The sequence below is a fragment of the Perca fluviatilis genome, chromosome 4, assembly GCF_010015445.1.
Source record: "Perca fluviatilis chromosome 4, GENO_Pfluv_1.0, whole genome shotgun sequence".
Classification (NCBI taxonomy): domain Eukaryota; kingdom Metazoa; phylum Chordata; class Actinopteri; order Perciformes; family Percidae; genus Perca; species Perca fluviatilis.
The window spans coordinates 13,456,528-13,477,281 of record NC_053115.1 but is presented as its reverse complement, the minus strand read 5'-3'; the positions used below and the strand labels follow the sequence as shown (position 1 = coordinate 13,477,281).

At 41.8% G+C, this 20,754-nt stretch overlaps 1 protein-coding gene across 13 annotated transcripts in view; it reads right to left on the bottom strand.

The window, feature by feature from the left end:
- Positions 1 to 20,347, bottom strand: part of tfeb (transcription factor EB) — a 45,986-nt gene extending 25,639 nt beyond the window's left edge. For 7 of the 13 annotated variants that reach the window (XM_039797234.1, XM_039797243.1, XM_039797242.1 and 4 more), the window contains exon 1: positions 20,203 to 20,347. The gene's annotated coding sequence lies outside the window, so the exon portion shown is untranslated. Of the gene's footprint in view, positions 1 to 4,127; positions 4,372 to 7,111; positions 7,763 to 20,202 lie in introns of those variants that run through there. The other 6 variants (XM_039797235.1, XM_039797239.1, XM_039797237.1 and 3 more) reach the window with 5 other exon arrangements.
- Positions 20,348 to 20,754: the final 407 nt, after the last annotated feature.

The window sequence follows — 20,754 nt, the reverse complement described above, 5'->3', positions numbered from 1 at the left end:
AGTTCGGAGTATTCGGCCTTCTTGGAGACCTTTGAGTGGAGTCCTGCATGGGGGCGCGCCAGTGGGGACTCCATTGTTCTGCTGGGGGACTTCAACGCACACGTGGGCAATGATGGAGACACCTGGAGAGGCGGATTGGGAGGAACGGCCTCCCTGATCTAAACCAGAGTGGTTGTTTGTTGTTGGACTTCTGTGCTAGTCATGGATTGTCTATAATCGAACACCATGTTCGAACATAGGGATGCTCATAAGTGTACCTGGTACCAGAGCACCCTAGGCCGAAGGTCAATGATCGATTTTATAATCGTTTCATCTGATCTGAGGCCGTATGTTTTGGACACTTGCGGTGAAGAGAGGGGCAGAGCTGTCAACCGATCACCATCTGGTGGTGAGTTGGGTCAGGGGTGGGGAAGACTCTGGACAGACCTGGTAAGCCCAAACGTGTAGTGCGGGTAAATTGGGAACGTCTGGAGGAGGCCCCCTTCAACGGACTTTCAACTCGCACCTCCGGTGGAGCTTTCGTGCATCCCTGTGGAGGCTGGGGGCATTGAACCAGAGTGGACAATGTTCAAAGTTTCCATTGCTGAAGCTGCGCGAGGAGCTGTGGTCTTAGGGTCTTAGGTGCCTCAAGGGGCGGTAACCCACGAACACCGTGGTGGACACCGGTGGTCAGGGAAGCCGTCCGACTGAAGAAGGAGTCTTTCCGGGATATGTTATCCCAGAGGACTCCGGAGGCAGTTGCGGCAGGTACCGGCGGGCCCGGGCTGCCGCCTCTGCCGTGAAAGAGGCAAAGCAGCGGGTGTGGGAGAAGTTTGGAGAAGACATGGAGAAGGACTTTCGGTCGGCACCAAAGTGCTTCTGGAAAACTGTTCGCCACCTCAGGAGGGGGAAGGGAACCATCCAAGCTGTGTACAGTAAGGATGGGACACTGTTGACCTCAACTGAGGAGGTAATAGGGCGGTGGAAGGAGCATTTTGAGGAACTCCTGAATCCGACTAATAGCCCTCTATGTTAGAGGCAGAGCTGGAGGATGACGGGGGATTGGCGTCGATTTCCGGGCGGAAGTCACTGATGTAGTCAAACAACTCCACAGTGGCAAAGCCCCGGGATTGATGAGATCCGGTCCAGAAATGCTCAAGGCTCTGGGTGTGGAGGGGCTGTCCTGGTTGACACGTCTCTTCAACATTGGCGTGGAAGTCTGGAACAGTGCCAAAGGAGTGGCAGACTGGGGTGGTGGGTTCCCCCTTTTTAAAAGGGGGGACCAGAGGGTGTGTGCCAATTACAGGGGTATCACACTTCTCAGCCTCCCTGGTAAAGTCTACCCAAGGTGCTGGAAAGGAGGGTTCGGCCGATAGTCGAACCTCAGGTTGAGGAGGAACAATGCGGATCCCGTCCTGGTCGCGTGGAACAACGGACCAGCTCTTCACTCGCAAGGATCCTGGACGGGGCCTGGGAGTATGCCCAACCGGTCTACATGTGTTTTGTGGATTTGGAGAAGGCGTATGACCGGGTCCCCCGGAGATACTGTGGGAGGTGCTGCGGGAGTATGGGGTGAGGGGGTCTCTACTCAGGGCCATCCAATCTCTGTAACGCACCAAAGTGAGAGCTGTGTCCGGGTTCTCGCAGTAAGTCGGACTCGTTTCAGGTGAGGGTTGGCCTCCGCCAGGGCTGGCGCTTTGTCACCAATCCTGTTTGTAATATTTATGGACAGGATATCGGTAAGGAGGGGGTGGGGAGGGGTTGCAGTTCGGTGGGCTGGGGATCTCATCGCTGCTTTTTGCAGATGATGTGGTCCTGATGGCATCATCGGCCTGCGACCTTCAGCACTCACTGGATCGGTTCGCAGCCGAGTGTGAAGCGGTTGGGATGAGGATCAGCACCTCTAAATCGGAGGCCATGGTTCTCAGCAGGAAACAGGAAGGTTGACTGCAGTAATTTAAAAAGAATAATATTGACGACGCTCTCTGTACAGCATCGGGGGGAGGTTCAACGGCTTTGACTGTGACTGTTTTGCGTTACGTGATTACTGGATATAACGTTAACAACTAAACTTTTCTTCGCTTACCAGGAGCAACGGCGGATTGCTTACATGGACATCGCACGAGAGACAAGACAACGCTGCCGTCATTAAACTGTGGTGATATCATGCAATATTGTTGACGAAAAAGATAAAACTACATTGTTTTCTCTCGCTCTCTCTCTCTGTGTCGCACACACACACACACACACACACACACACACACACACACACACACACAGAGTCCGGAGCTAAATGTGAGATTGGCCCGTTCCAAACAGGAACCACATTTTCAACGAGCACTGTACTGGTAAAATGTAAAACTGCAAAATGGACAGATGGAATCAATAGCGGTAACATAAAATATGCAACTGGGACTAGAGTGTGAAGGGTGAAGCAGCAGGTGTGCAACACACACTGAAGAACTTAGAATTTCCAGGGCGGAAGCGAAGGAAGCAACAGACCATGGTTTGACCTAAGTATAAACACACACTGAATGGTGTGAAGAGATGATATTCTCCATTGTTTTAAGGCAATGTTGCAAGAGACACATTTGATTTAGTTAATTAGTTCAGTTTTTTCATACAGCAAATTGTTGCAGCTCTCCTATCTGGTTTCTAGCGGTTTTAACAGCTCCAATTTTCAAATGAGTAGGTTTAAACATGTTCTTATATAGGGTTTCTATAACAAAAATACTAACCTAGTTGTGCACTCAAGTAAAATATTCAAAACACTAGACCCTCTTCCTTTTGTTATACATTTTAGCATGGTTGGGGTTAAGGGTTGGATGCACAACAGCTGCTGTAAAATGATCAGTGTCCTTAGGTTGTTTGTAAACTTGAGGTGAATAGAAACTTGTGTGTAATTTACAGGCATCAAGTGCCCACACCGTAACATTTCTGAACAGTAACCAACTTTCTGAAGGTTATCTGAATGAATCACCACAACTCATCAGAACGCCTGTCACCTTCTAAACACAGTCTATAAATAGGTGACCAAGAGACACCCTTGTCCAGAGTGAATCTGTCCTGCTTTCCTCAGGTCACTCTGCGTCACTGATAACAGAGAAGAGAGTGATGTTAAAACTAGCGGGGAAAGGACAACAGGTTTTCAGCACAAACACACTTTTAGCCATATCAAATCAAAATACAACACAATGAGATACAGGAAAGACAATAGACCAGCATCATCAATTACAGCCACAATGCATCACTTCCCGTTTCCTTCCATCAGTTTTCACAACTCCTAGTTTTGTCAGTGGTGAAGCAACTTCCTCTGCAGGAAACCCAGGACAAGTACAAAAGCTGTTTTTCATGCCACAATTTCTTTAGATGCAAATCTTAGCTTGTAACATTTTGATATTGATGGCCACTTCCTTTACGATCCTTGAAAAATTAAAAGGAAAAATAAAGTACATTTTGTTCAATCTGAAGTCAGAAAGGCTCTGTGCAGAACATGTACACAAACAAGTCATATAGAACAGAGTAACAAAAAACAATGCACAGGTATTCACAGATCAGATCTACTGTACATTTAGTCACCCTGTTGTGCTGCAGTTGCAGTGCTAGCAACCTATGAACTTGGATAGCAGCTCTCCAAACACACACATCTTTCAACAGTCTGACCTCAGTTTACCATTTTTATTTCTTAAATTGATCCATTTTGGTATACAAGTTAACATTAGAGAACTGTTGTATTTCATGTAGTAACTTTCTCTTGTATCCCCACCAAACTGCCACACTATCAGTACCATCACTCTGGCATACTGCCTCCACTTAGCTGCACATAACAAACAATCATTACATTGCTAAACAATGCAGTGATGACTCGAGATCTCTTGTTGCTATTTATGTTTTGGAAATGTCAAACCGTAATATGTAACAACCAGTTTATAGTCAACAGTAATTGAACCAATGCTGCTTCCGTTTCTGCTACTGCAGCTTTTACAATTTAAAAGGAACCGCATGTTATTAAAAACACACAAAACCTGCTTAGACATATTCAGTTTATTATTTAGCCTGAATGAAGCTCACATTGCCGTATTCAACAGCCAGGCAGTGAGAAACACTGACACCGATACATATAGTAGATTATAAACTTAGATCCTTACCAGCAACTCTCCAACTATCCCAAAGACAACATTGTGTATCCAACAGAGATCTGCTCCTCCACGTGTTAATGCACACACTCCCTGACAGAGAGACAGTTGTTGCTGTCTGGGCCCAGCCAACAACTGCATTTATATGCCGGTTCACTGGTTGTGACGGCACTTCTCCCTCCACAGGCCAAGCTACAGTAGGCTGAGTGACAGTCACTATTAGTCACCTTCCTCCCTCTCTCTAACCACCAGCTCAGCTTCCTATTTCTCCTTATTCTCCTCCTCCTCCCGCTCTCCTCCTCTTCCCCTAAATTAGCCTGAATGCCGTAGTCTGGGGCAACAACGAGAGCCTTGTGTCCAGCAAACTTATCTCCCTCTCTTGTTTTTCCCAGATTTCACTCTAATATGGAACTCCTCCTTCAGTCCAGCCTCCTTCCTAAAGCAGTGTACAGCATTTGCATACACTAACACCTACACATGTGCATGCAGAAACACGAATAGCAATTCCTTATTTTGTCTGCCAGGTCATTGTGTGCGTGTTTTTCTGAACTATGGGACAGTGAATCGGCAAATTTACTTCTTTAATTGCACTCCCACACACTGTTACCCTACCACACACACACACACACACACACACACACACACACACACACACACACACACACACACACACACACACACACACACACACACACACACACACACACACACACACACACACACACACACACACACACCTGCATGCGCATTAAGACTTAACAGATAAGTCTATACACAATCCTGAGGACAGAAAATGACACCATATTTATTGTCGTGGATAATATGTGTCCATTCAGTATTAGATATAACACATTTATGCCCTATCGTAATAAAACAGAGACATTCCATAGCAATACATTTATCATTTACTGAAAGTCATGGTCACTGTATTGTTAAGAGAATAGTCAATGGGCGTTGGAATAATCACAAAAACAAAACAGATGCTCCTTGAAAATAGAAAAACACTCACTGGCGAAGCGACCACAGAGCACTGAATCCCTGCAGATCGCCTATGACGCGAATAGATTTTAATATTTTTCCGAGACTGGAATCACTGATTGGTTGTGATATTAAAAAGATGATCGCATGAAAAACAGCCTTTTAGAACATTTAAGATGCTACAGTGCAGCACAAAACTTGTAAACTTACACTATTGAAATAATATAGAATATCCTTACATTTATGTAACTACTTTACTAAATTAAATTGTTACAACACTAAGTCACCATAGTAGGGTCTGGAACAGCTTTAGTTTGAGACCGGGTGACTACACAAACTGGAAAAGCTTCTGGATATTCCTACTCCAAAACAGGGGGGGGGTCACCCCAACCTGTCTACCAGCTAAATCATTTCCTAACAGGAAATTAACATTCTTCACCAGAAATTCAGGCGCCACTGCCACCTGAGCATAGTCAACAAAAATGTTAGTCCTTACAAACATCTGGACGGCACACCTCCAAAACCCTCAACCGGTGCCTAAGTTACCCCTTCCTCAAATGCAACTATACCATCACACAAGAAATCATCAAACATTTCCAAGTTTGCTTTATCAATAGCTTTTACATGTTTGTTCAAACCAATAAGAGTACAAGGTACAGAACAACCACCCTCTCCTGAGATGTTTATTTCTCTGGAGAGCAGGAGAGCAGGACTTGATGTGACCAACATGGCAAATGGTGTCTACTTGGGAAGAAGAAGGCTTAGTTTTTTGGCCATTATTTTGGGGGTTTACAGACAAGTGCCCACCACCATCTTTATCACCAGGGCGTTTTTCAAAACTCTCCCATCATTTTGACCTGACCACTGGGTTTGTCACACCAAGAGTCCTTATGAAAAGCTGTTTGGCATTGTCAGAAAAGATTTGGCAAATTTTTAATGGGCGCAACCCACATACTCAGCTCTGTTTCTCATCCCACAAATGCACGTTCCTTACAAATGGGGCACTATTTGAAAGGGAACTAAACAGGCTTTCCAACGGTATAAGATTTATTGCCAAAAAGCATTGTTATCACAGAGAAATAATCTATCAAACACAAATTTCCTTACTTTTTGTTTTAAGTTTAGTTGTCAGCTGCTTCAGCAACTTTACACAGTTTTAACATCCAAGTCATTCAAATATGTTTGTATGACCTTAGTCGGGCTCTGCTTAAACTGTTCTATAACTATCAGCTCACATAGCTCATAAAGATTCTTGAAGGCATAAACTTCACTCGCTCCTAGCCATTGATCAAAATCTGCCTCTTGTTCACGTGCAAAGTTTATGTAGGTTTGACCGGGTTGTAAATCGCTGTCTATATGCCTCTGGGATTAGATCGTAAGCTTTTAGAACTGCATGTTGCACCTTATCATAATCGGCAACCTCAGCGAGGTCTAGAGCAATATAAGCTTCCTGAGCGTTGCCTGTTACTGACCCTTGAATCAGATTTACCCATTCTTCTTTAGGCAAGCCTCGCTGCGTTGCGACTTTCGCGAACATCTCAAAACATAGTTCAACTTTCTCAGTGTCTATTCAGCCAAAGTCCAACAACAAACCTAGCAAAACACAGGCCCACTCACCATTTCAAAAGAAACCTAAACAGTAGGCCGCACCCGCGCCAACTTACCACGATGCTATGGTCCAAATCGTGCCATAAAACACTACTAGGCCTAATCAACACGCAACGCCACGGTCCAAAGACGTGCCACCAAAATCACAACGCCTGACTTAACACAAACCTGAATAACGCACACGAAACATTCATATCCCAGACGATAGCCCGCAATTGTTACAACGCTAAGCTCACCTTGGCTCGTATAACAAAGAAACCCAGCTACTAAAGGCTAACCTAGTGTGTAACATAAATGGTATTGTCTCCTCTCCCTGCGTGATGCATTTAATGTCAGAGAGACCTAAACTGGCCTGGATGAGTGTATACTTTCCTACCTTAGAGGAATTGTGCTGTGTTAAACTGACTCACCCAGCCGCTGTGTCGTTTAGCGTTCCGCCTTTCGGAGCTGGGCCTGCTAGCTTTTGGTGTCTTCCTCATCGAGACGGCCAGCACGCTTAGATGTGCGTCCCAGCCTCTCTGCCGTCGGGTCTGCACCAGCCCTTCATCGGTGTCGGGACTCAGCAAGCCCGCTCTCCATGTTGTGGTTCAGGTTTTAAAAGGTGTATTTACAAAAAGTCGTGTTGTGGGAAAAAAGAAAATGTCTCTCAATAAGAATCAGTCTTCCAAAATGTTTGTCTCCAGCATGTGTGGCCTGTAGCGTCCGTCCGCTTGAGGCTCTCCGCCTCTGCTTCCTGTATCAATCCTCAATACATCTCCACACACCTGCAATGGCTAGGTTAAATCAGATCAACACCACCACACCCCCTCATGTGACATGTCAGCCTGGCCCTGTCTATCAGCTAACCACGGCCACTTCTCTTAAGACACGAGACTGATATCATAAGAGCATTTTATGAATCCGAGGCTGTCAGAAGACTGAAAAAATCTCACTTACAAGCTAAGCTTGTCTGTGTATACTATAGGACAAGTAACCCAATAAAAGAAACTGTGTATATACCTGTGCACACATTGGGACGGCCTCTGCTTGTGTGTGTGTGTGCTGCATCACTTCTGCTCTGTCTGCATTGTCAACACACACAGACACAGACACACACACACACACACACACACACACACACACACACACACACACACACACACACACACACACACTGATTTAAAAGTGTGTTAGTTTTATCTGGTTTTGTGTCAACATCATTTTAATCATCACTGATGAAAAGTGTAAACTTCTAATCAGTCCCAAATAAACTGTACTTTGCATGTAAAGTGGAGCTATGGGACTATATGTTTACTTTTCATTGATTGGCTGATTTCTTTGAGGCAAGTAAGTTCAGAGTGAAATAAAACTTCCTCTGAAAATGTGCTGTAACAGATGTGTTTACAAGAAACAGTCGTTACGTCATGAATCACTCCCCCCTCTGCCATCCACCCTGCTTGTGCAGCTATTTATAGGTCAGCAAAAATGCATACAAACACAGATTAGTGTCTCAACCTTCTCAATCAAATATTGGGTGTGCTTGTGTGTACACACACAAGATACACACAAGCACATCCCTCCAACACTCAAAACAACAGAAGGTAGAATGAAGACTACTTGCTGACTGGACCATTAAAAGAGCCTCCTAGTGGTGAGATCATGCATAATAGCAGAATATTTTCACTTCAGAACATGTGGAAATGCTGTACATGGACAGGTCCAACATAAAGAGGATGTTTGTTATCTTGGGCCATTACTATAAAAGTTCCAGAGGACCAAACTTCAGAAAACGTTTTTGATTAAGCAATCTACAATGTTTGCTTATAGTCTGTCATACCCTTTTATGAAGTGTCAGGACTCTGACTTCTGTTGATACCAAAAACTGTACCTATCAGTGAAGTCGTTCCACCTCATTAGACCTTGCTGTTAGCTCAACTCATTAAACTGAAATGCAGAGTGACCAGCTTTAAGATCAATTAGGTTTTAACTCAGGTTGTTACAATTACATCCGCTCACACATATTGTAAAGGCCACATGCAGAATGCCCATTACGTGCAGCAGCTTGTTTGATGGATTCTCTGGGCGTAATGTGTTAATAAAAGTCTTCCATCACTGAATGTAACTCAACTATTAGTAAGCCTCCATTCATACTCTCCTACACCATCCTGTAGCCCTGAATACAGAAACACAAACACTGGTATCAAAGTGCCACTCAGCTAGTTGTGCCTATCACAACAGAGGAGAACACTGGCCAGCATGGTTCAGCAGTACCCGGCTGACAAGAATCCCTTGTTTGTACACAAAGCATTCAACAGTGGACCAGCTCCAGTTCTCATAGTGCCTGCAGTGTATTTACTGGGTTATTTTGGTCCAGGGGCAGGAACGCCCCAGGCCCTTAGCTTATTGGTTGGGAAATCTGCGTTCCTATCAAGTCTGGCCAATCATAGGGTGTATATGTAGGAGGGGAAATCATTGACCAAGACAGCCTTGTACTCTTCTGACAATGGCCTATGGATGAGGCAGGACCCAAACACACACACACATGCACACACACACACACACACACACAAATAGGTCTACATACACAAACATACCAGCCAAGACCCTCTTCTACTTGTCAGCAGGACAAGTTTCTCTTCGTTTACTCGTTTACTCGTTTACTCAGTCACCATGGTTGCAAAGAGGCTGCAAATAAATACTACATACAGACTATCGTTGTAGCTCTATTTAAAGTGTTTAACGACTGTAATGATATGTGTCTGAGTGAGGTTTAAACCAGCTATACTAACCTAGGGCTATCTCTCTGTTAAGTAGGACAAACAGTGCTGTCAATATACCAGACAAGTTATAGCTAGGGTCGCAGATGATGGGTCTACAATTTGACCATTTCTACATGGATTTGCACACAAAATGTTTTCCTAGCATTTTGTCTGTATGATGTAAATATGTATCACATAAATACTCTTTATCTGAAGCTTTATGATGCTGCTAACACTGAGTGAAATAATCAAACAAAGATGCCATTTTTCTAAAGCTTCACATCAAGGTTATTATAGTTTTGTATTTTTCATTAGCTTTTATTTTTATTCATTTATTTTCAAATTCGTTTTTAAATTCAGTATAGTTTTAATTATTTTTTAAAGCGGGTTTGCTAGTTGTTTTTTTAAATGCTTAGTTTTAGTTTAGTTTTTTTTGTAATATGGGTTATTTGTCAGGGCCAAGATTAAAAAAGGTCAGAAAAAATATTCTGTAATAATAACTCAACAAAAACATCATACAATTTTGGAAATATGTATTCACAATGTATTCAACAATAACACTAGTACATAAAATGTACATATGATGAGCACAAATATGTAAACAATCTACACAAGACGCCGCAGTAAGTGTAAAATGTGTAAGAGACGTGTGCCAGTAAAAAACCTAAATAGCCAATAGACTAAAGAAGACAGCCATGAACAGGTGTTTTGAATTTCGGGTCGAGTAAAGTGGCGAACTTTTTGAAGTCACTCAACTCACACGTCCTACGGTTGTCTCCGTCATGCTGCATGGCCCTGTACCCATACATCCATGCCCTGTACCGGGGTTAGCTTCTGTTTCAGGAAAGGGGGCTTTGCATTCTCCTCTACCCTGTTGAGGTAAGCTAGGTTAGCCTCTTTGTGCGCATTTTTAAATGTACTTTCAAATTCGTGGGATTTTTCCCTTTAATAAATTGTCCACATATTTTAACACCTTCCACTGCAAGGCACTTGCTTTTATCTGACACAGTCATAATCATATAGGTCTCTGTCGCTTTCTTCCGACTTTTGGTACTGCCCATAGACTGTTATGGTACTGCCATGATGCCAGGCGAGGGGCATGGACTACGTTGTGTTCAATATGACATGGAATGTCGGAATTTCGGAAACTATATACGTATGTCTATGGCATAGACTGTATAAAACAGGTCTATGGTCGGAAATGTCAACTCTGAAATATTTAACGTTATTTGCTCTATGGAAGACATTGACAAAGATGAAAACAAAGGTCATTTACCCGATAATTAAAATAATTTTATTTCAGTTAGTTTTGCAAACAGACATTACAGTTTTAGTTAGTTATCATTTTTATTTTTATTTCAGTTAACGAAAATGTTTTTTCATCACCTAGTTGGATGGACATTTTATAGACATAATGACACATTATCTTCTACATCAGTCTTAAATATTTGGTATCTTCTCAATGAAAGTTCTATAAGTTTGAACAATCCTTTGCCAATGAATGGCTATGAAAACAAACATGTCCTCATCATACTATAAATGCTACATCATACAACCTGATGTGACCTCAAGTTGTGTGCATTGAGTATTAAGGCTGCTTTTGTGGTTTAATGATACATATAACCTGCCATCCCTGATTCTATAAATCAAATAAAAGGGAATATTATTGTATTTTTATTATAATTACATGGATCTCTGTATTGTACCTCCATAATTTGGCAAACTTTGCACAAAATTGTAGTTGATTTACATACAAATTTGTATCAAGAGTTGATGTTATATGGGCTGTTAGGCCTGGATGTCCTAATCACAATGCACTAAGCCACTAGATGTTTATTTTAAGAGCACCCTATTTCAGTTTGATTAACAAAAGTGGTGATCTATGTGTGTGATTGTGTGTAATAGAGACACAGTAGTGCAATAACCAGCCAACCAGCTGTACAGCATTTCTTTTTGCATGGGTGAGAGTCACCATGTATGGTGAGATGGAATGGAAGGAATTTACGAGATGAGTTGTGAGATAAGGTACACACATCACACACAAAATGTATTTCACTATGGCTGTCACACACCAAAACCTGTTCTTTACAAAACGCTCCACTCCCCCCTACTCTCACTAGTTGAAAACTAATAACTATTAGTATGAAGAATGTAGCTGTGCCTTTCAGACTTTTGAGAGGACGAAGGAGAAAGAACTGCAGAGAGTGAAAGCCGAAATGGTAGGAAAAGAGGACAGAAACAATTGAAAACACAGGAAGCGTTCAAGGAGGGGTCAAGAGGACGATAATCAATAAGATAAGTTTACAAGAGCACTTCCCCTGTGCTGTGTGTGCCAGATCAGCATCCATTTCTTGTCCTCTGACCAAATATGGGGACAGTTTTTGATTAAGCAGTGCAGACAAAGGAATGCTGTGTCTCTATACACAGATACCCGCGCACAACCTTATACAGTACATCACTAAATTTCCACTACAGATGATTCTGCCACGGACTACGGCTAACATTAACAGAGAGGAGGAAGAGATTGCCCAATAAAAATGTCAATAAAACTCAGGCAGAGTACAGTGCTGCTACTAAAATTTCTGCTGTTTTCAGTGTTACTAATCCCAGCAGATAACAGCCCGTCTGAAATGAGAAGAGCGCCTGCTATTGATTGAAGAAGGAACATCCATCCAGCTGTTGACTTAAAATCCTGGCTCCAGGACATTCCTTTAGCACTCATCGGCAACAACCACTCAGCCTTTCCAACTGTCAACATGTTTCAGTACAGGTTCGTCCAACATTTAGCCAGTAACCAATGAATTGTAGTTACACATAGTTGCAAACAGGGATGGAGGAAAAAAAAAAATCATAAATCGTAGAGTATGTATCTAGGGCTGGGCATCGTTCAAAATCTTTCAATCCGGTGCCAATTTCGATACCTCAGTTTTGATGCCAGTTCCTAACGATACTTTTTTCGATACCATATGTTTTAAAATCCATTTCAACATCAACAAAAATACATTAAACACAAAGCTTTTATTTTCCACCTTAATTGTGAATCAAAACTGTTATCAAAATTAAAAAATTCTGGTAAAACTGTTCACTCAGAGTAACATTATTAAAAGTGCCTTGCCTTGCAAGCTCAGCCTGTCAGTCGTCCATCAGGGCAGAGAAACCACTGTTGAGCCTGCTTGTTTAAGAGGAAGTGTAACATCAATAGCACAGCGACCGCTTTCGGTTCGCCATTAATATCACATCGCAGCAAACGCTGTCTGCGTGAAGTTTTGAAAAACTGTAACTACACTTGAAACCACTTTATCTGCATCGCCGTGACTCTCTGTGACTTCTGTGTGTGTTTGTTTGTTTGTTTGTTTGTTTGTTTGTTTGTTTGTGTGTGTGTGTGTGTGTCGGTCGGAGCTCCGCTCTGTGTCAATATGCGGAGAGGACAGATAAGCTTGCGCTTACGCGCTCAGACGCTTTTGGAACCAAAACCGAAAGATAAATAATTTTTCGATACTCATAGGATTTTTTTCGGTGCCATAAAAGTATCGACGTTTGGTACCCAGCCCTATATGTATCGTGATTTTTTTAGCGACAATTTTCTAAATTATTTTCCCCAGAATATTTTTTACCAATGATTCACATAAATATTTTTTGTGTATACGATACCATTGACGGCGACTACATTATATCCGTTTCCAGCGAAACAGAGCAAAAGCAGAAATGTTATATGCTTCTTTACAAATTAAATAAATGTCAGACTGACTGACTGACGTGATGTGCATTCTTCTTGGAAAACAATTCGTTTTTAGAATTTTCTCATGATATACTGTGTCTAGAAGTGTATTATTCAACTTTTGTCTTTGATAAAGAAGGAAAAGAAAATCTAATACTCAATACTATCGAATCGCAATACTTCTAGAATCGCGATAAATGAAAATCCCAACACAAATCGAATCGGCACCAATGCATCGTATAAACAATCAAATCGGGACTAAAGCATATATCGTCCCAGCCCTAGTTGCAAAGGTAACCCATCCTTTGTCCTTTATACTTCTTTTAATGAGGAAGTTACTGAACACAGTGCTACAACTTATGTAAGACACTTCAGTCCAAATGTTAGATCCAGTCCCATGCCTTTTTTTAATCCTGTTCTGAGCCTAGTTCAAATGCAGAATTTATCCATATTGTAACAAGTTAAATAAGAAATACTTAATAGCCACTTACAAGAACCGTACACTGTCTGACAAAAAAAACCAAAGCAGTCAAAAATATTTAAGGTCTTTGAAAGGGACGAACAAAATCAACCTGGCGGCCGAGGCAATGCAGACGCTGCCTCTGGACCACCAGAGAATAGAAGCACCAGGGCTAAATGAGTAAAACAGTCAAGCTAGCCGTCTCTCACATCTCCATGGAAACTAGCTGCCGCTAAAGTTGCAGTGCACCTGTATTCTGACCTTTAGGGGGAATGCACTGAAACGGATACACGTGGCTACGTCCGCTTGAAATTGAGGGCAACTCTGACTACTGACTTATTAACTGTTATTTAATTACCCCCCCCCCAATCCAATCTTTACCACCCCTTCAAGACAGGGGAAAACCTAATCGGTAAGTCAAGGTTTTCCAAATCAAAGACACGTGAGATCCAACATGAGTATATTTGCACAGTCATGTCATGAGTCATCAGTGGGTTATTTTACATCCTCATACGAAACCAGACTGAAATTTATCAAAAATGTTGTGAGAGAAACAGCCTTTCTGTTTTGTTGCCATTAGTCTAAAGCTACTAGAAAGAATACTAAGAATTGCATAATGGCAAACCTGTTTAAGGAGCCCAGAGGGCATATCATTAAGGAAGTGCACAGGTCATAATAGTTCCTAGTAAGTAAGAAAGAATGTTCAGTTGTTACAGACTTTCAACAGCAATGCCGACCGTTGAAAATAGAAAGATTTTGTGTGGGGGCTCAATATAAACAGATGGAAAATTCTATCTTAAAATCGTCAATGCTATATTGAGCTTTTAAATCTGATTTTCTTGAAGCAAATCACAAATTATTTCAAGATATTTCACAATACACATTGACAGACACGATTTCTTGAAAGAAGTGAAACTGCAAGAGACCCAAGTTAAGTTGCCTCATATTATTCCAGTTTTGCTTGTTTCCAGGAAAAGCTTTTAAGACAATTACAGAGATTTGACAATTTGTAAGTGAACAGTAAGCCCTAATATGTCTAAAAAAAAAAACATAGCTAAGATGACTGATGCACATCTTTATAAGGAGATCAAAATATAACTCTGAAATTGTTGTGGGCCTTTTAAGAACTAAAGCTGCAAAGAGCTACAACTGCAAACTACACCCCTGCAGTTCATACTAACAAGCAAATAGTCCAAACGTACACAACAGGCCAGCTGCAGTCTGTGCTCACAGATGCAGCTGAGACGGCATTCTTACAGAGAAAAGAGAGACTGTGTAAGACCATCACTACTGTCTGTCAGTCAAAAGAGGATATGAAACAGTGGAATGGAGATAAGATGAGGAAGTGGAGTCACACATTCAGCACATGCCCTAAAACACCCCACCCACACTCACCTCTGATAGATCATGGGTCATGCTGTCACATAGCACATGCAATGCTATCATTCCTGGGGTTTAAAAAGTCTGAGCATCAGTGACACAATGTATTCAGTAGTTTGTTTGGTCTTTTTGTTTGTCTTTTTATGGGAAATCCATACCACCATGAAGACACTTCCTCATTTACCCCTTCCTAGTCTAGTCACGAAGTGGCAAATACACTGTACGGGTCACGGGAGATTGTTCATATAGCAAATGGATGGAGCTGTGTTTACACACACCTGTTGCTCTTTCACACTAGAGTACATTCATTGAGCCTACTCAGTGTGCCTGTGTACTGCTGCCTTTGTTTACCTGAAGAAAATTAACCCAATCTCCAACACTTACAAGCGGACATGAGTCCAATGGGGCTGAAAACATCTCTCACACACACACACACACACACACACACACACACACACACACACACACACACACACACACACACACACACACACACACACACACACACACACACACAAACACACACACACAGGATTAAAAGCTAGTGCTAATTTGTGCACTTTGTGACAAGGTGATTAGATTGTATGTGTCACATATTCAAACAAACACATACACTTATAAATACAAGCTAGGGAAGAGAAATGCTCCAATACAGCCAGTAGTTTGGTTATTATAATATAATTTAGACCGGTTAGTCAAAATGGTCACCTCTGCGGTGAGGTTGTGGTGCTTGAAACTCAACTCTGTTTTGCTTTGCAGGCCATCTGAGCCGGTTGCCGCCGTGCTATTGGAGAGTGCAGTCAGCCTGCCAGGCATCAACGCTGCTCATAGTGGCCAGTCACCTCTGACCTTGCTGACAGTGACCTCACAGCACAGTGTGTTTGCTAACCCCTGACTCTTCATACTGTGTGCACTCCATAACCCCACTGACTCCTCTATGTGCATCTGTCCCACTCTTAACCGTGTTTACACTGTTCACACCATAGACAGTAAGAAATGGACCAACAAATCCCGTTGCTCTGGACGGAGACCAGTGAAGGCTATTAGAAGCACTTTTCCGGTGAGGGCTGAGCGTTACTGCGCAGCCTCCAAGTGAGCTTGAAGACGTAGATGTGACGTGAGCAACCTGTCTGAAAGTTGTAAGTCTTCTGGTAGCTGTGCCAAGAGAAATCTCAATCATTCCGAATCTTGCAGAGACATCTCTGTAAGGAGATAACATAAGCACAGGCTAATTATTGCTAACTAAAATGCTAGTTAACATTAGTAATTCAACTTAAAAAGCTAATGTAAGTCAAAACTGCCTGCGAGCTTCTCCTGTACTATACGGTAATTCCTCTACTATGCGACAGTAAGTCACGTGGTTATGACACATTTATGACACATAAAAACGTCTGCTACGGAGCCATAACGTGAGGTACAGGGTAATGGAGCCTTTTATACATTGTCGTGTTTCTTTAGAAATAAACAATGGACAAATAAAGTCTTTAAACACTTCAGATGTAAAGTTATTCGCTGTCAAAGTGACGTCAAAATGAATGGCAGTCAATGGAATGCTAACGGCGGGTGAGTGCTTGTTAGCATCAAAATGGCGCCATAAGAGGTACGCGTTGTGAAGAGAGGCTTACCCCCTTAGTTCACACACACACACACACACACACACACACACACACACACGTGTGGGCAATGAGAGAGGGAGTGAGCGCAGGTTAAGGTCTTAACAGCTACACAGACACCTTGCATATATTTTTCACTAACACAACTGGTTATTACAACTGGTCCAACTTTTGTATCATAAAGATTTTCTGATACTGTGTTATGTAGCAGACAGCAGATATTATAAATAACCTGTTATGATCTATTTGAAATATGGACAATTATAAAGCAGCAGCCCACAATGTAAGAAGAGCAGTAAAGGAGGCAAATAGGGACTACGGGAAGAAAATGGAACTACAATTCCAGGAGGGCAACAACCCCAGAAGCATATGGCAAGGTCTAAGAACACCTCACTGTGCATGTGGATCCTTGGCCTCCTGAGGGTAAGACCCCAGGTGGTGAGGGTGGACAGACACACCTCTTCCACCCTCATCCTAAACACCAGGCGCTGCAAGAATAAGGCCAGGAGAATCATTAAAGATTCCAGCCACCCAGGTAACCTGTTTAGGTCAGGAAGAAGGTAACGGATACACCAGTCCAGCACTGAGAGGCTCAGGAGGAGCTTCTACCCTCAGGCCTAAATTAAAGGATCCTAAATTAGGGCACTACCTAAGACTGCCACCCCATCATACATACATACATAAATGTATCATTAGTATTACTGTTTTAATGCAGAAACTGAAGGAACTGACAATTACATTTTACAGGAAATTGTATTTTTTTATGATTTCGTGTGACAAAAAAAATGGATTGAATCTAATTTAATTGAAATTGACAGGACTTTAGTTCAGAGGCATTCTTAGGAACATTATATGAACACGCCAAGAGGCACATGATAAAATTACAAGAAAATAATGCTCCAGCTCAACTTTGTTCCATTGTTGCTGCACAGTAGATCTATATTTTTGTTAATCTGGTTACACAATGGAAATGTTTTCATTTATTCATGGATCACAGTAATGAGGAGGAGGCAGATAAAGGTGGTGAAAAGGAGTGACAGAGACAATCCAAACAGAGATAATGGGATAAAGGTTTTCTGTCTTTTCGGGAGAACGGTAATTCAGGTTTTGCGGTTGTGACCACATTAGTGCTGTTTAACTCACTTGCTACAACTCTGAATCATTGTTATGTGGAAACATTCTCACTCGCATAGTACATCCTAAACACACATCGACAACACATTCACTCAGTGTTTATGTGTATTTAAATACGTGAATGTTCATGCAAATATACTGTGTGCCCGAGTCAAACAAACTACTATAATGCATCAAAATACATTATTTCCTCAGACCTGAACCTGCCTCCATGCATATAAATGCCCATCTGTGTGTGTCTCAGTTACAGTGAACAACAAAGAGGTGGAAGTTCACGTGTCCTTCAGTATCACATTTCTGTCTGCCTTTTATATCGGAACACATATAGGAAAACACACTTCCCACAAAGACACCTAAACTGTCAGTGTGATTGACTGACTCCAGTGATCCTCTGCAACTTCCCATGCAAAACTCAATTAAGCGATTGAAGGCAAAGCAGAATTAAAAGGAACACCATACAAGCTCTTTCTACCTACCCAAAGTCAATAAACAGATTATTAATTGCTAATTGTTTAAATGTGGCTCTATTTATGGTTTCCTGTGGTGTCCCACGGCTGCAGTTCTTCAGAATCCATCTTTCACGATCTATGCGCCAGCACCTTGCATGGCAGCTCCGCCATCATTGGTGTATGAATGTGTGTGTGTGTGAATTGGTGAATGAGAAGCCAATTGTAAAGCGCTTTGTCCGGTAAGGTAGAAAAGCACTATATAAATGCTGACCATTTACAATTTATGTGATAAACAATCATATATATAGTTTAATGGGATTGCTGAGGTCAAAATATTCTATTTCTGGTAACTCACTTTATGACCTGTCATCATGTCTCGTAACACAACGTGGTCATCACTGGATTAGCGCTAACAGTGACATCTAAAGGGAAATTGCTTTTTTCTTAGAAATGCACTAAGAACGAAAGTAGTCAAGTCATGAACATAAGCAGAACCTTGACGAAAGGGTACTATTCAGTGACAAGCTATCAGACCTATTGGGACCTTTCTGCTCTGACCTATGACCCTGATTGTTTTTTCCTAGAGAATGGTATGGATGATCACAGAGACAAGGCGAAGAGGTCAGGGATCAGGGACTGGGGTGTAATATTAAACAATTGGTTGCACACATACGGTAAGGAAACACGCATGTCGGCCTACAGACTTCAGATGGACTGGGGGGGGGGGGGGGGGGATTAAGTTAGTCTTTAACCGGAGTAAATCTTTAAATCTACATTTATCATTGTAAATAATTTCATTTGGCAAAAAATGATCAGGACTACACTTTATACAATGATTTCTAGGTGGATTACTATATCACACTTTTATGCAGCGCCTTTTGGTGAAATAGTTTGACCATATTCTACAGCAAAACAAGATAAACATGTAGTTCCTTCTAAAATCACAGCAACATCCCAGGTATGGCAAATATTATTTTTGGAATAAAACATTGACATTGCATTACTGGATGGCATCAGGCATATACAATTATGCCGTCCACTCACTACACACACTAATAATGAACACACAGTATGTAAATAAAGCCTACTCTGAGAGGGTGCAAAAGGGCATAAATGGTCAGTGGTGCCTTCATTATTTTTATGTTTTCACCATGCAGGTATTTCAAGCTAAGTAATAGACTGAGCAGCAGAGTATAGTCTGTACAGTTTATAGTCACAGCTTATACATAGCAGCATACCCCAGGGCTGAGGTGTTTGTTACTGATACCGGCCTGGCTACTGCTTATAAATGGCAAGAGGGGAAGCTCTCCACTGATGACAGTAAAAAGGGTAAAGTGGTGCATTATGGTCTGACCCAGTCGGTGCCAAAGTGGTACTAGTGTCCCAGTCACAAAGACAAACAGCTGAATGTCAGGGCTATTATATTCCATACTATTAGCCCTATGTTATTTAATTTTTGTAATAATTCCTTATATTTGTGGGGGGAAAAATGTACTGTGAAATAGCTGAGAAAATAAACGTATTTACAGTAAGCAAGCAATGTTTTGGATGTCTATTTTGTTCTTTATAATTTAATATGTGCTCGTGGATGTCTAAATATGTCAACAATTATTCAATTACCATAATAACATTATCATGAGCTGGAGACAAAATCTTAACAAATGCACTGTGATTTGTGATGCTTGCAGCCTGTATAATAAGTTTAAGGTTTAAGGATAGCGTGTGGCTGTAAGCATGTAGCTAACGTTACATGTCTCGTCTACAATGCAGGAATATTTATTTAACTATTTTGCGATGACTTCGCTGTATTTAACTGGCAAGTGTAAGACAGTGTTGCCTTTCATTTCCTAAGGACAAATGATCAAGTTGGCTACTTTTCATTTTTAACTCAAACGATTTGCATGTAAATCGGGAAATACGCACTTTAAATTATTGCTCGCGGGTTTTCCAGAGGTAGTGGTTTTGTAGCGTAAGCTAAATTTCAGTGGCGGTGGTCACATTTCACTTACCCGCTCTGAAGGTCAGACAGAACGCAGTAAAGAAGTCAGGTCCACGAAAAGTGCGTGTCCACTTCTCTCATGCGCTCTAATAATACCAATCCTGCCAGGCACTATCGGGAAAAGAAGTCGTGCTCAAAATGAAAACAACTCTTAAGAGTTTATTAAAAAACAACTGGAGCGTCTGCAGTCACGCTGTACCACCAATAGCAAAACGCGATTGGAATGCTGGGAAACTTGTTTTTTCCGACGATGCGGAAAACTGAGGCTGATGACGTTTTAATTTTCGAAGGTCCTCTAACTTTAGCCAACGACTTCCAAGACCAACACGACTAAAGGGAGACAACTTCATCTGTATCGTTTTTTACCGCCTGCAATTGAGACGCTTCTCTCAGTCTACTTCTATATTGTTTTATATTTATGACGCATATAGTCCAGTCCCAATTACGTTTCTGTGTAAAGTGTAAGTGTTAGGACGCAGGGGATGGCTTGAAACCCTGTGCAATACAATGTGACCCAATACATTTTTATCGGTTTTAGAGAAGTGACCTAGTATTTGTGAGG